Source organism: Trichosurus vulpecula, chromosome 2, assembly GCF_011100635.1.
Source record: "Trichosurus vulpecula isolate mTriVul1 chromosome 2, mTriVul1.pri, whole genome shotgun sequence".
Taxonomy (NCBI): domain Eukaryota; kingdom Metazoa; phylum Chordata; class Mammalia; order Diprotodontia; family Phalangeridae; genus Trichosurus; species Trichosurus vulpecula.
This window is the reverse complement of record NC_050574.1, coordinates 283,134,757-283,150,166: the sequence shown is the minus strand read 5'-3', so window position 1 is coordinate 283,150,166 and position 15,410 is coordinate 283,134,757. Positions and strand designations below refer to the sequence as shown.

General features: G+C 35.3%; 1 protein-coding gene across 1 annotated transcript in view; it reads right to left on the bottom strand.

The window, feature by feature from the left end:
• The window catches only part of LRP1B (LDL receptor related protein 1B), a 2,306,513-nt gene that overhangs the window by 1,290,395 nt on the left and 1,000,708 nt on the right, over window positions 1–15,410 (bottom strand). The gene's annotated exons all lie outside the window — the stretch shown is intronic.

The following is a 15,410-nucleotide window of genomic DNA, read 5'->3' as shown; positions in this document are numbered from 1 at the left end:
TTTATCTAAATCATGGCAAAGATGTTGCTGAAGCAATAGATCACAAATCCCAGGAGTAAATTACATTTCCTGGAGATAAAGGAACTCACAGGATAAAGCCGTGGCAAGATCATGTGTCTTATAAAAATCTGTTGTTATAGAAATCTGATGTGCTAAACTAGATTAACATTTGATTTCAATGTCCCACTCTGTAGTGTGGAATTTAGGGCATTAATGAGTTGTGACAAAGTGGCTACTTCTCTCCTAGGGAAAAAGAAATAAATGGGTTGGACAAATATTGTATAAATGATTCAATCCATTCATAATCTGCAGATATTTGTAGCAAAGCTAGGTAATGTTTCAGGAAAATTGTAAAAGTGTCTCAGATCAACCACGAAAAAGAAAAGTTCACTCTGGAGACTGGCTTAAAGTAATTGGGCATGTTTCCAGAAGGGGAAAAAAATCATCAGCTAACATTTTCATTTGTCTATTGTCACTTTTATTTTAAGTTAACCATAATCCATTTAATGACTGTTGGGTCATGAAAGAAAATCCAACACTTCCAGAATTCTAAATCAGAAAATCCATTCAGAAGATGGCCAAGTGAACTAAGGTGTCAGACTTAGTCACATCAATTTAATTCAACACATTCATTAAGAGTTTTCTATGCGCAATTCATAGTGCTACACCCTGGGGACATAGAGGCAAAGAAAATGAAATACCCCTTGCCCTCAAGGAGATTACACCTTATGATCTTTCATCCCTATACCAAGGTATATAGGGAGTGGTTTTGAATTCTTTCACTACTATCTTGTAGCAGTGCAGTGTCAGGGAAAAGAGTCCTACACTAGAAGAGCAAAGAACTGAACTGTAGCCCTTTCTCTACTCTAGTGCTTCTCATCTTTATGTGGCTTACAGCTATTGATATTTACTATATTAAAATTAATATACATGTAATTTAAAAACACTTATTAAAATAGCAGTGACAAACTCATTACATGATAATATAAACAACATACATTTATGGAAAAAAAAACCATTTTTCCAACTGTAAAAGAATTTAGAGAGAAGAGGAAACATTCTACACATTTTGCAAATCTCTTTAATGTCTGGCTTAACAGCAGATAGCTGAATTCTCCTATCTGTTTCTACATTCAATCTGTTGCAATATGCTGTTTTGGCTGAAATATAGAAAGAAAATTTGATCTTGCATAGTATGTAGTTGGCAAAAGGGGGTGAGTATTTTAATAGACAAAAATGCCTTTGTATTATTATGAAAATAGTTTTTGACTTCACAGCCTTCTGAAAAGGCCTGCAGACCAAGCTCTGAGAATCATCATTCTATGCCTTATTAGTTCTGACAACATTGTTGTCGACCTCAGTTATTGATAAAAGGGAAAAAAGTTATCCCGTAGATCCCTGGGGCAAGGTGTAAGACCAGCACAAGCCTTGGGAAGAATATGTGATTCAGAAGCAGAAGACTGGGTTTGAATCCTGTATGTGATTTTTCTAGTTGCATGTATTTGGGTAAGTCACTTAACCTCTCAGTCTCAGTTTCTTTATATGTAAAATGACTAGGTTGGACTAGTTGACCTCTAAGGTCCCATCTGACATTAGAATTATGACCCTATGTTTTGAGGTCCCTTCTGGATATTTATAAAAAAAGCTATAAGTAAATTATAACTGGTATATGTGTTTAAATGTTTAGAAAACAGGTTTAATACTTAGCTAAGGCTTAAATTATAATAATGGGCTAAAATTATCTTAATTTGAACAGTAAAGCTAATTTACTAATAAAAATAGAGCATAAGATATTCTATGGGAATAATGATACTGTGTTTAGCCTAGAATTCAATAAAAGGTTTTTTTTAATGGTTTAACCAATGAATAAAAGAATTAAATTAATTGTCCATATTAAAACAAATAGTAATTGTCAGATTGGGGATTCAAGTTCAGGTTTTCCAACTTCCAAACCCAGTCCTTGTAGGTTAACATGCCGTAATGGATAGAGCACTAGATTTAGAGTCAGAAAAACCTGAGTTTCAATCTTTCCTCAAATGTTTACTGTCTGTATGAGTTTGAATAAATCACTTAGCCTCTGTTTGCCTCAGTTTTTTCATATGTCAAATGCAGATAATAATAGCATCTACTTCCCGGGCTGGTGTGAGGGTAAAATAAGATATTATTTGTAAAGCACTTTGTAAACGTTAAGTAGCTATATGAATATTATTACTGTTGTTATTGTTATTATTATCCTTATGTGGCATAAAGATCATGGTATTAGCCATCTGTCCCTTCTACTTCTCTTTTTCTTCCTCCTCTTCCTTCCCAACAAGAAAAGAAAGCTATTTTATTCTTAAGCACTGCTTAAAGTTCTCCATCAGCAATATTGTCCAGAACTAAGGGGAAGGGAAACAACTTTACATGTTATTCATGGATTCCTTTATATCTCCACATGAGAGTAAAATGTCAAGAGAAAGCAATGGGTACAATGAAGGTGATCAAAATAGAAGAAGACTGGAAGAATGGGAGGGAAAAAGTAGAGAGCAGGGAAGCTCAGTGTTTGAGTATTTGAAGAGAAAAAACAAAAAACAAAAAACAATGACAACAATAAAACCAAAGCAAAACAAAACCCAGTCATCGAGTAGTTGGATCCTAAACTTTGTATGTTCAATGTAGATGTTATTTTATAGGGTGAGTGATTCTGACAGGTGATGGCGAATGGTGAAAAATGATGAAACGATATATTTTATTAAGGAAAACTGTGAACTTTGGCATTAATTATATGTTAAAAAAACTCACCCAGCGAGTTTAGCCATTTTAAAGTAATATTAATTACTACACAACCATTTCTGAGAGCTGGCTTCTATATTTACCTAATTACAAAATATTATAATCATTATGCAAGTAATTATAAGTTTCAGATTAATTTTGTTGTCAGCTTTATTTTATTACAACAGTAAATTCTATATATTTGCTCATTCCTCTCAGATGTTGTTTATAATCATCAGCATCAATGCCACTATAGATGAAGGCAGACTCCTGGGGAGAGGTAGTATACTCTAGGATCTGAAGCCTGAAGCTTTCCATTAATTTTATCACTTTTTAAAATTATTGTTATTTTAATTTTCCGTAGGACCATAGGTGGGTAAAGGAAGCTACTTTCTGTATGCTGGTGGCTGGGTCTGCATCCTGGTCACTCACACCTAATCACTGCTCTGGCTGATACTCTTTAGTGTCAGGCAAGACAATATTGCTTGTCTGAGAGGCAGTCAGCATGGTGTAGTAGATAGAGACTTGGATTCAGAGTCAAGAAGACTTGAGCTTTAACCCTACCTCAGACACTTACTAGCTATGTGTGCCTTAAGAGATCAATTAACCTCTGTCTGCCTCAGTTTCCTCATCTGTATAATGAGGAGAGGTAGAGATAGACTCTAACGTCCTTTCCAGCTATAAATCTTTGATTCTATGACCTTACCTGCCTCACTTTTGTGAATTGTTCTGTATGCTGCTGATATACAGATAGATAGCTATAAACGGAGATAGAGATAGGTATAGATAGATATACATATATACATACATTTTACATATATATGTATATACAGAGAGAGAGAGAGAGAGAGAGAGAGAGAGAGAGAGAGAGAATAAAAGGGAGTAGAGAGATGAGTGGCAACAAAAATTCAAAATAGCAAATGGCAAATATCCTAAATTTTGTTCTTGACCTTTGGCTTATTCACTGCCATAATAACTTTCAAAGGATTATATGAAATCCCTTGAATTTTAAAAAAAATGTAAACTATATAAAGCATATTGCTCAAATAATTGGGTCACTGAATGGAGGTTGAAACATGCTTGTTTTAGTCATTTAACTCGCTGTGTATTAGGAACTTACATTCTTCATACTTGTATTTTGTTCTAAAAAATATTTTATTTGTATAAGATGATAATAATTTTGACATTTTCTGTGAGTGGTTTGTAAAAGTTACATTCCACTCTGAAACATTCACTCAACACTGTGGATTGATTGTATATTGATCACCTTCGTGTTGTGTGTAAGTGTGTGTGTATGTGATATATACCTATATGTCTATATCTATTCTATAATTGCACTGGTACTATTTTTTCCCTACTAATAGTAGAAAATGTCACATTGTACATTGGAATGAGCAGTAGTAGGGAACTAAAAAACTTGAATCCTAATCCTGAATCTGTCACTAACTACTTATGTGACTTTAGATGAATTACTTCATTCCTCTAGACCTCAGTTTCTTCTTCTGTGAAATGATAATGCCAGGCTAGATTTTTAATAATTTTTAAAGATTCTGTCCTTTTTGTCATCCTTCATTCCCATCCCATTACAGGGATTTTTATTTTTTCTTATATTTCTGCCTTTTATATTCTAGCAAGAATCCATCCACTTTTGGCGACCTTCCCTGAAGTACACTTGGAATGCAAATTCCCTCAAATGTAAGAAAAATAAAAACTGTAGAAAATAAGGATTTTTGCTTATGTGGTTTCCTTGTTTCCATGAAATATGAATATGATCCTCTCAACCAAATGCATATCTACATTTAATGCGCTACCTAAGCGCAAGCCAATTAACAATTCAGACAAGCCATTTTCATCAAATACTGATGCTATTCTTCCCCCAGTCTTTAGGGATTTCTATGCTTTCCAACTGTACTGGGATTTATGAAGCATTTTCACAAATATGCACTTGTATATGATTTCTCTAAACACATAAAAATGAATATGCTGACCTGCCTCTGAGCTATAATGGGAAGATGATTAGAAGTTTGGCAACCAGATTTGAACAACTGGAAATGGTTACTGCTAGGTCACTTGTTCTCTCATTAGCCCAAGTTCATATGAATATCACTAAGCAAAATTCTCTGGGTTTTCCATGATACTATAGACAGTCTCACTGGATCCTATTTCGTAGGTTTATTTTGGCTGTCATTATGATCCATCACCTGGAGATACACATTGATCATTAAGTCATAGTGAACAGGTCAAACATGCCAAAGCCCAGTTATCTGGACTCACTTTGGGTGGTCAGGTTTCTTCCTGCCACAAAGACTCATTTTATCAGTACCAATATTCTGGTACTGATGGAGAAGCTAGTGGTAGTTTGGACAGATTGCAAAACATTAAAAATAGAGAATTAAAAAGGAGATATTTAAGGATTACATCAGAAATAAATGAATGAAAAACAGCAGGGGTTGGTCACAAGGACAGCCCAGGTATGCCATTAGTACTCTCCATTTAAAGAGAAATCAAGGAAGGACTTCAACACATTGGTTAGACCCTGTATAGGGGCCATGGGCAAGACTCATACAGGATGGCAGCCTTGTGACCTGCATCAATGGAGTGGACATAAATGATATTACATGTCCTTTTTGAGTATCTAAGACACATAAATACATACTTATACACACATACATAATATATAAACATGTATGTATGTATACATAAATATGTGCATATGGTCATATATGTGTGTGTAATTACTATACATGTATATGTATATGCAGATGGATGGATAGATATCTAGATAAATAGACAGATGATGAAGATATTCTCTAGAATCAATTCAGTCCTTTCAGGAATTATGTGAATTCCTATGGATAAAAAAAATAAAATAATATGCAAACCTTTCTCTCCCATTCCCAAGTTAAACATACATAGGGGTATCTCAGAGAGATATTTATAAGCAAGAATAATAACTCGTTGCCCATTTAAGAAGTAGAAGCAGTCTTTGGCCACTACTTCTGTAAGAAAGCTGTTTAACTAAACAGAAGGAAAATATTCTACCTTTTCTTATGTAGGTGCTTGAAATAAGCGACTCTTAGATCAGTATTTCTGTCACTCCTGAAATTTGAAGACTGAAGAATTGAAACTGCGATTTCCCGTACTAGGCATTCCCCTTGTCTACAGGATGAACTTTCGACATAGTTAGAATGGTGGTAATTTCTGTCATATCTTGCTTTCTCTAACTTACATTTCAATGGCCCAGAAGAATACAACCTGAGCCAACTTGCAGAGTTAGGTTACTGCCTATGCTTGCAAACATGAATTCATCCATACTCATTCACTTTCTGTCAGTTACCCTAGTTTCAAATTTTCAATCACTCATTCATCCCAGATGTATTCAGTTGCATATCTACTATGGATAATGTGTCTTTCCTGGCAATATACCCGGTGTTTTGCTAAATGGAGAGAAAGAAATAGTGCTAAAATAATCCTTGCCAAACTAAGGAATAGGAGGTATAACCAAGTTGTCATTTCATATTAGGGGAGAAAACCCTGATTTGGAATCAGAGGAACTGGGTTCAAGGCCCACCTCTGATAATCTCCACCTGTGTTACCTTGGATTTTAGTTTTTCCCTCTACAAAATGAATGGGTTAAAATAATGGCCTCTGAGGCTCCTTCTCACTCCAGGTCTATAATCCTACAAACTTCAGTAAAGCCAATTCTTCTCCCGACAGGGTTTATTTGTCTCCCATAGAGAAGCCTTTTCCTGAGGGATTCTGCTAGTTGGTGGCAGTACTCATGCAATCTAAGCAGCAAATACAAGCCATAACTGAGTTCTGAGTCAGAAAATCTGGGTTTCAGTCTTCACTTTGAGGACTGTGGGCAAGACTTAATTTATTTGAACCTTAGTTATATCTTTCCATAAAATGAGAGTAAAAATATATTTTCTATTTAATTAATAAGATGGTGTTTCAAAAAAAACCATGGCTTCCTAAAAGGGAGGCAGGGTACCTAGTCCTACATACCCCCTCCAACAAAACTCTGACATTTATACCAAACTGAATAATGATCAAAGAATCCAGTGAGAAAATATGAGAAGTGACTTCTTCCATCACAAAAAAAACTGTAAAAAAAAGTCAGTGAGCGGTCCACAAGAAAGAGGAACACCCTCCCCCCCCCCCTTTCTGAGCCCTGAAAATCCTTCTTTAGCATCTTCTAGCCCAACCCAAAAGACATGTACCTAGCCTACAGGTATTTATGTTCCTAGGAAATGAAGGTAAAGGGGTTCACAGAGAAAGCCTAGGGTAGTTCTAAAACACCAGGATGGTTGGAAAACCCCAGGGCAAGGATCTTAGAAGTGCCAGGAAGCAGAAGCTGGGAGTGACCAGACTCACACTTATGACAAGTAGGTGGTGCAGGTGATAGAGCCACATCCTGGAGTTCAAATCTGGACCTAGGTACTTACTAACTGTGTGACTCTGGACAAATCACTTAACCTCTCTTTGCCTTAGTTTCCTCATCTATAAAACTTAGATAAGAATAGCACTCACCTCCCACAATTGTTGTGGGGATCAAATGAGATATTAATTGTAAAGCACTTAACATAGTGCCTGGCACATAGTAAGTGCTATCTAAGTTATTGTTATTATTTTATTATTAAAAATAATGTTATTATTAGATGTCAGAGTGACCCCTGAAGATGCAGTACTTTAAATCTCAAGGATCCAGAACAGTCTAACCAAGTGTAACAACAATGTTCATAAGACCAACAACAACAGCACAAATAAGGGCTGCTAGCACAGATTCTTTGATTTGCTTTTCTAAGGAAAACAACTTTAAAGGGTTAACAATCTCAGTTCAATTAAACACACATATATCATTCACTTAGTTCAGGGGAAAAAGCCAACACCCTGAGCTTCAGAGAAAATACAAACAGACATTGCAAGCATGCATAATATAAACAGAGCAAACACACACAGAAATCAACAGGCAGGCCTCTATCTGCCTGAACAGGGAATTACATAGTCACCAGAGAAAGAGGCACCAACATCTGGGTTTTCAAAGCTTGGGTGCTCTGTGATAGCTACCCAGAATCTCATCTGGCTAAATCACCAACACTCTTCCAATGCATGTGCCCCCAAACAAAACTCCAACCTCAGATCATATATACCCTTCTCAGGGTCAGAGGGTGTCACAACCACATGACTCAAACCTATGTGAACTAGGCTTTCTTGTTTCTTAAGCCAGTTCAAAGACTCTTGATTCAATCAAAGAAACAAAAGACAACGAAAAGTCTACTTAGCTGATTACTCCAGCATTCTAAAAGAGAAAACAAAAAATTACCATAACACCAAGGGAGGTCAGCACAAGAACAGTTGGGACTCAGGTTGAAACTAAGCAGGGCTGGACACTCTATCTAAAAGTTCAACTAGGGGTGGGGGGGGCAAAGCCTGGCACTGGCATAAGATCCCAGCTCAAGTACTAAAGTTGGAGAGATGATTAAATCAAAGAAAATCCTCCCAAATATCAAAAATTATTGCAAACCCACTCTACAACTGCAAGCAGACTTAAGGAAAAGAAATAGATTTTTCCATAAGGACTACATGAATAACTAGAAGCATTGAAGGAAGAGATAAAAAAAAAATTCAATAAACGCTCTTAAAGAAAGAAGTGGAAGGAGAATAAGTAGCTTCAGAGAGAAAGTGGTAAACTTCACCCAAGCCGTGAAATACCTGAAAACTGGAATAGAGCTAATATCACCAAGAAACATTCCAACAAAATCAAAAGATTGAAAAAAAAACAGAAGAAAATTATATTTTAAAAAATTAACTTGGGATATAGGTCAAAAAGAGATAATTTAAATCATTTGACTTTCAGAAAATTACAAATATACTCATGATAACAAAGCATCTAGCTACTAAAAACCAGAGAAACTCTTAGAATACAATATTCCAAAGAGCAAACAAGATAGGTCTACAAACAGAAAAAAAAAAAACTTACCCTGAAAAGCTGAGTATTATTCTGAAGGGGAAATCATGGGGTTTTTAACGAAATAGAGCACTTTTAAGCATTTCTAATGGAAAGACCAGAGCTAAGTAAGGTCATTAAAATACAAAAACAAGAGTCTAGAGCAACCTAGAAAGGTAAATTTATTTGAACGTAATTGGAAAGAGCTGCATCGTGTTGTAATGTTAACATTCTAATAGACCTAGAAGAAATGTGTCCCTTTAAGAACCTTAATTTATTCAAGTTTATGGTTAAATAAGAAAATCAGAAGTCCTGTGAATAGATTAGTTCTATTCTGAGGGTCTGAAGAGGATAAAGAAAGGGGAGGATTAAAGGGAAGAGACTAGGTTGAAAAGGAGGAAGAAGGGTTGGATCCTGCTATTTCTCTTAAGTGAGGTATGTGAAAAGAGAATATGCGAAGGAAGAAGAAAGGTTGAGGTGGTGGTGACAATCAGATTAATTCCCTAGCATCTAAAGTGGAATTAGGAGGGCTGAATATACAAATAAATAGTTTAGAATTACATTACACTCACTAGGGAAACAAGTGAGAATGGAGAACGGTAAAGTCAACCAAATTACTAGATCCTGAAGCAGAGATTAAAAGGGAATGGGGGTAAAACTAGAATCTAAGAAGGTACCAGAGATTGCCTTTGGGCAATAGCTGAACAAGCTACAGTCTTAATGAAAGAGACTCAGAGAATCCTGTCTAGAATAAACTGAAACAGAGTGAAGAAAGCAGAGACATGAGAATAATTCATATGATGATAACAACATTGAAAAGAAAAAAGTAACATTGTAAAAAAAAATTGAAAGACTTAACAACTTTGATCAAAGCAATTATCAATCATGTCTCCAAAGGACATGTTACCTACTTCTGACAAAAGAGGTGTTGGAAACAAGGTGCAGAGAAACACATACTTTGAAGTTTTATTTATTTGTTTTTTACTGCGGTTTTATTTTTTTAGTTAAAATAGTACTTTTTCTTTCTGACTGTCACTTGGGTCAGGGAAGGGGAAATTAAAAATAGTCATGCCAATAAAAAAAAAGAAAAGCTATTGTTAAAAAAAATAAATTAAATGCAAAAAGATTGTTGTCTTTTTGTCAGAAGGAAGTTGAGACAAGTAGAACAGTTTGGAAAATAATGTGTAAAATTTGTTATACTTTAAAAAAAGTGAAGTAAAATGGGGATTTATAATTTCATATGCAATCCCCTTATTGTGTTCTGCAGTATAGATGAGATTGTTCCTTTTTCAGGGTGTTTAAGCTTTGAGATTTTTTTTTAAAGGAATAGAATGAGCAGAGGCCTGGGGAACATGTTCAGGAAGCAAAGAGTTGTCTGCTTTGTTAGAAGCCTAGAATGTTTTTTTTTGAATTTAAAAAAACAATCCAAAAAATAAAATAACAATGAGTGACCCTGAAACATATCTAAGGATAAATAGGTAAATTGATAAAGCCAGACACATAAGTGATCTTTTGATGGATCCCTTGTCTAATTACTAAAAAAAAGTTTTGTTAACTGACTTCTGGGTGCTTCCAAGAGGAAATAAATAAAGCATTAGCAACTTTTTGGTGAATATTTCCAGAGCACACAATTTCTGTCATGTACTGGTATTTTAATTCCTTTATCTTTGCTCTGTCTTCAATGGCATGCCACCAAAGCACTGTTGATACAACATTTAGTAACAGTGCCTGAGGCAGAGATTAACTGGACAGTCAAGTTGCAATTAAAACTACAACTTCAGGGAATGAGAGATAATGGGATGTAGAAATCAGGAAATATGTTAATGGCATGCCACTTTCAAAGGGAAAGCTTTCTGACTAGCTGATGTGCTCCTATGTAGTTCCCTTTGGGGAGAATGCTACTAATGGCTTTACTAAGAAAAAGAGAACTCCGAGAAGTAACTGCTCACAGAGAACCTAATCATATGCTTTGATTCTCATAGGACACATGGAAACATAACATGGCACTAAGAAGCTGCAAATCAACCACATGGGAACAAGACATAAATACAAGTGATTAACTTTTATTCATTCCATCACACCAGAGAAGGGGCACTAACTTACTTGTTAAAAGAATTTCAGGAGTGAACCTCATTTTCTTTGGTATTATCCACTGATGGAAGATTTCAGAATTACATGTGTATATATTATATATCTCTACATCACAACAGAGAATTATAAAGGATGAGTAGTAGAAAAGATGTTATCAAAGAATAAGTGTGAAAGAACATAGCCAGAAAAGAGTAAGGGATAACTGGATACCCCATGTACTACATTGCTATCCTTAAAATGTCAAGAGGAAACAATGAGGTCTTCAACATTTAAGTGGGACCCTAGGGTAGCAGGTGGAGACTTTTTGGAGAAACTTTTGGTTGCAACTTTTATCATTGGAGGGAATAATGATATCTAACATCATGTATTCATTTGAATATTTGAGGATGTTCTAATATATCAATCAGTAAGCACATATATGAATATTTGTTTTATGTTTATACAGTAGGGACACCCTCCTCCCTTGCCTTTCCTTCACTCTTCCTCCTATTTACACAGGCTGTCCAGATCCTTGGGGAAACAGAGCAAAAAAAAAAAGTGATATAGCTTCTCCTACCACTAAGATGAACTTGGAGTAACCAAGATTCTAAGTATAGTAGAGGACCACCAGTCTTCACCAAATGCCCTATCACTGCCTCTTAAACTTCTCCAAGCTTTGCCATCTATGCTGAGATTATGCCCTTTCCCATCCTTGTACACTATCATCTGATTGTTGGTGTACCCATTGGACTTCTGGGCCTTTCCATTGAACTTGAAGCAGAATTCCTTTATTTGTATGATCTCTCCTAGCTTGAGAGTGTGATCCTTCACAGCAAGGATTGTTCCATTTCTTTCCCAACTTTTTAACCCAGTACTTGGCATAGGGCTTGGCAAAAAGTTCTTAATAATATTTTCATTCATTCATTCATTCATATATGCATATATGTTTGTTACTTGTACATAAATATATGCTCAGAATAAAATTTTGTAAAATGGATGACAACAATGGGAAATTCAATATATAGAATTTATTTCATGTCCTGCCACTCTTCCCAGCATCTCTGCTTTTGTGAATAGCCAGAGCATTGAAATCGACAAGTGTTTCTGAGAAAAGATATCGTGTGGATATCTGCTTCTTCATGGGAACCAAGAAAATAAAGCTAATAAAGATACAGTGATAATATACACACATGAGAGCAGCAACTAGGTGAAGTAACTTGAGAAGATGGGGAGTGCTAAGGATGAGGAATCTATTTATACCGTACTAGAGCAGGTTAGTCAAATTCTCACTGCCCAAGTAACTTGAGTAATGTTTTTAGGAATTACTGGACCTTGCTGCTTCCTTAGGAGCTAAATTCCATGCTTCCTTTCTTTTGCCTCCAGTCTACTCTGGAATAATTTTCAAAAAATATAGAGTGATCTCTAGGCTAATATATAAAAACTGAAGTGCTTTCTAAGGTAATCCCAACACAGTAAAGGTAAGTAGTTTGACCATTCATTGAAAATTGGGAGGCTTGCACAGTCACATGAAAAGAAGTATGGATTTGGAATAAGAAGGCCTGGGTTTTATGCTGAGGGATAAAGGTGATATAAGAGACATTGTGCACTGGAAATATTAGGGGAGAAATATTTATACTGCTTTTATTCTATCTTCAAAGTAAATATCCCTGTGGAAAAGCTAATTAATGTTCATTGGTTAAATGGAGCTGGGCTTTAATCTCTGGCAACTAAGAGTGTGTAGGGGAATATGCTGAGAAGGGGGCTCAAGTCAAGCATTAAAAAGAGATACTCCAAACTCCTCATGGGTAACCCTAAAATTCTAACATATACTGCTTGACTTTGGGAGAGGGAGGCCTGCATACTTGTCACATGGAGGGCTTTGTCTGGGATTAAATGAAGCCCTTTTCATTTTGAGAGATGCCTGGGGAGATTTTTCCACCCAGAACTTTCATTACTTGATACCCTTGGTTTGAAATCCACTAGAGAAAAATTGGCAATTTTTTTCTTTCTTTCTTGGTTTTAGGCTATAATTGTACAGTCGTTTTCCTGATATGTGTTTCCCTCTCAAGCCAGTTTCTTTTGAGGTGATCTTTGCAGACTTTTACATTTGTTGATTACTGAAGGCTATCTATACTTGCAGTATTACTGAATTTTGTACAAGCGATGATATTGAAGCCAATTTGAAAAGTATAGCCTTTATCTCATTAAATTGCTAGTGGCTAGTTGAGAAATGTTCTTATTTTTCAGGTTATGTTTAAATAGGCCTAAACTCCTGTCTTTTTGTGAGATCCTGATACCCTATAAGTCTATAGGGTACAGATTGCCTCCTTGTCAAGATATCACAACTAATCAAACCCTTAGGGCTTAATTGCTTTTCTTAGAGCAGCTGTGGGAAATCTGTAAACTCAAGGCCACATGTGGTCCTTAAGTTCGGCCCTTTGATGGAATCCAAAATCTTTAATGAAAGGATTTATTCTGTAAAACCTAGACTCAAAAGGCAGCACTCAAGGATCCAGAAGGCCACATGTGACCTCAAGGCCACAGGTTCACCACCCCTGTCTTAGAGCTTCCCCATTTGGGGTTAGGGAAAGGTGAAGGGGTGATTTAGCCTACTTCACTCTAGGAGAGTGAGGCCATAGTATTTGTCATATGGATCTAGATATCATCTATCAATCAAGTATCTATCTGTAATATATGTGATATCTATATCATATATGTAATATATATATATGTGTATGTATATCTGGATACTTGTATATTCAGATACATCACAATATGATTTCATTGTTTCATATGATTTCATAATTGTTGCAGGGGTCTTTTCAGTAAGAAATTACAACTGTTCTTCAATTTACATTCTTTGAGAGTCCCCTGGGCACTGAAATGTTAAATGACTTGCCTAAGGTGACACAACTAGAATATGATTCAGGTGGGACTTGATCCCAGGTCATCCTGACATTACAGACTCTTCATCCACTGGATTATGTTGCCTCTCTAACCTTACACATACTGAAAAAATTAACTTTAAGAATTGGCTAGTTTATCAAAGAGTTCAGTAAATAGATGGCCAGTTTCTATCTGTATTCAAACCATAAACCAATACTGCCTCTTTAATATTTTATTCTCTCTTGCCATTTGGTACTTTTATGAATTTACCTGATAATATCACTGTGTTATTCATCTTAATTTTATTATTCAATATTTATACTAAAAACACCAAGGTCTAGACTAGCCTTATCAAATATTATATGCTTTTCCTGTCTTGTTTTCCCTTCTTTTTGAAGTATATTTCTTTTATAGATTAAAATTTTTGTTTTAATTCACCCTTAGCCATTTTGTCTTATTAAAAAAAAAAACAAAACACCACTCTAGCTTTCTTTTCTGACAACAAAGGGTAACTTGATTGATAGAATTCAATTGATTGAAATAATGCAGCTGGCTTTTATCTTACATTAGTATGTCTTTTTATTAGCGTTACCTATTACACTAGAAAGAATGTGACAAAAATGTCATGTGCTCTGGTCACCTGCTTGGTATATAACTCTTTCACAGAAAATATGCTTTAGATTGAAAAAAAGGGGAATTCTAAAAAAGTGTTAATGTTTTAGTGACATGGATGAAGGGTTAAAATGATTCATATTTCAAGGTGCCCCTACCATGATCAAGATGGATGTGACACGATATTAATAGCATATACTTAATATGCCTACTAAGTGATTCAACGATATTTTAACAACATTTTCATTTCTATATAATAAAATATCTTGAAATCATAGTGAGAAGAATATTATCTCAAATGATTCAACACAAATTTTTTCCATATACAGTAGAATCCTGTTGTCCAGAATCCAAAATGGCAGAATTTTCAAAGTCCTTGATGTGTTTATCTGTAACTTTATAATTCAATTATTCACTAGTTTTGAATGATAAATGACTATTAAGCAGGTTGAAATATCATAGATTTCTTTTATAAAGAAAGAAATGTTGTCAGTATTCAGATTCAGTTCAATTTCTTACATATAATAGTGTAAGAAACAAAAAAAAAAGTATAGCAGAAAGACACATAGTAGATACTTAATAACTGCTAACTGACTGGTAGTTGGTAGAAAGCAAGCCTCAGCATCAGTAAGACCCCGGTTTAAGTCCTATCTCCAATATATACTTAACTACTTAACTCTTGGCAAATCATATAAATGTCATCAGGCAATTCTCAAAGTCTTTTAAATTGCAAAGCAGTTTAGGTATACCTTTCTTCATCAATAGAGAGAATTTCCTCAGTGGGAATTCCCTTCAATGGTGAAATCACATTTGAACCAATGAAATTACAGGTTCAGATCAAAAGGAGAAAAAGTCTTATGTGTTATTTAATTTTCAGAATAAAGACCCCTCCCCATTCCAAAATGATAGCCTTGAGGCACTTGTGAGTCTGTATGTCTATGGAATTATCACCAAAGAACATAGATCTAGAGTTGTAGGTATTTCCAATGCCTACAGATGCAGTAGAAGTAGTATTGGTACTCAAGTCTTCTAACTCCAGTGACACTACTCTTTCCACCGTACTATATTCACTGCTGATTTAGTATTAGTGTAATAATCAGTTTTAATCTCAAACAACCTAAAAACCCAGAACTTGGAAACC